The sequence below is a fragment of the Charadrius vociferus genome, unplaced genomic scaffold, assembly GCF_000708025.1.
Source record: "Charadrius vociferus isolate BGI_N301 unplaced genomic scaffold, ASM70802v2 scaffold32, whole genome shotgun sequence".
NCBI classification, from domain to species: domain Eukaryota; kingdom Metazoa; phylum Chordata; class Aves; order Charadriiformes; family Charadriidae; genus Charadrius; species Charadrius vociferus.
In genome coordinates, this window is record NW_009647856.1 from 587,248 (window position 1) to 588,848 (window position 1,601).

The window sequence follows — 1,601 nt, forward strand, 5'->3', positions numbered from 1 at the left end:
TGATTTGTTTAAATCTGAAATAGGTCTGTCAAGGAATTATTTATTAAATCAATATCTGAATTGCTAAACATTACTCTTATATAGCCATAATTACGTATTAGAGAAGCAATAGAAACATGAATCACTTGTATGTGGCTAATATGTCCTTAAGTCTCACTGCTATTTTCTTTAATGCTGGCAAAGAGATTACTACCAGTTTTGCAGCCTCAGGGATCTTGCTTTCCCCTCATGCCATGAGGGAATGATTCATGTGTGACAGGGTAAGTTATTACTCTAGCAGATTCTGATTTGAAAAATTAATTGGTTCATGTAAGAATTTGAGCCTTCCTGATAGTAGAAATGTGGTCTCAGCTCCCTTTGTGTTTTCTGGATTATCTGGAAACTTCCACCCGTAATCTCTTTGGCTTTATGAACATCCGTACACAATTACGCAGCCTTCCATTCCCGTTCTCTCTGCCAGCCGTTGGAGAACAGTAAAAGAGAAGAGCTGCAGGTTGTAGTTTGCACCAAGCACGCAGCTTTCCAAGTGGGTTGGCAGCTCTGCCTTTATCAAAACTAGCCTTGCCACATACTGCTCTTTCTTTATTTACTATTTAGTCTACTTTAAAAACAAAACAAAACAAAACTTTCATGTTTGCTGGTGATCTGTATGCTGATCATTCATTCTGGTTCAAGTATTTTTTTTTTTTTTTTTTTAAATTTCAGACTTTTTTAAAGTGTATACACCCCCCCCCGACAGCAAACAATTTTCTGCATCATAGGCCTTGTCCGGACTAAAAAATAAATCTTTGAAAATGGTTTAGCAAACATGACTTTACACTTAAAAGTAGAGCTTTGTTTCCTTTTGGAGACCTGCTCAGTGGTCTTGGCTGGTATGGCCTCAAACTTCTGCTCAGGTGTGTACTGGTTCTGAAATTTTGCTTCTAAACTGCCTACATCTTCAACCCTTTTTTTTTTTTTTTAATCACTTTCAGAATTCTAAGATATTAACAAAAAGTGGCAGTTTTTGCAAATTTTATGCATTCTTTATTTTTGATTTTTTGAGACAGACTAGATTCTCATTTTTAGATGGAATTCCTTGTGGTCATAACACAAACAATACTGGGATTACCAATGGCTATCAGAACTCCCTTTGTATTCAAAGGTGTAAACAGTCTGGGTTGACTGGCTATATTAGTGTTTACTTTTTACTTTCCTTTTTTTTTTTAAAAAAAAAAGTTTTTGTCCTTTACCTCTGGTGTCCTCATTTTGATGCAGTTGCTCTTTAAGAGGGGAGTACCTTTTCTGAGGATTTCAGCTCCCAAGTTGTTCCTTAGTCTGACAAAGGTCTTGCTTTGGTTTCTATTGCTCCTGTGCTATAACCTTTATTCCTGCTGAGTACAACTTCATATTCAGACTTCTGCTTCAGCAATAAATCTTTTATGCCTTCTGATGTACTGAAACTAGTCTTCGCTTATTGCTTTTTCCCCCCCTCCCTGGACTTCAGTTATGTATAAATCTTTCTGTTATTTTGGCTGAAATCTCCAGTGTTTTAGTTGTCTCTCTTGGCCCTTCTTCTGCAGATTGGAAAGATCTGCTTAAGGCCTGCTGCCTGTACTGCA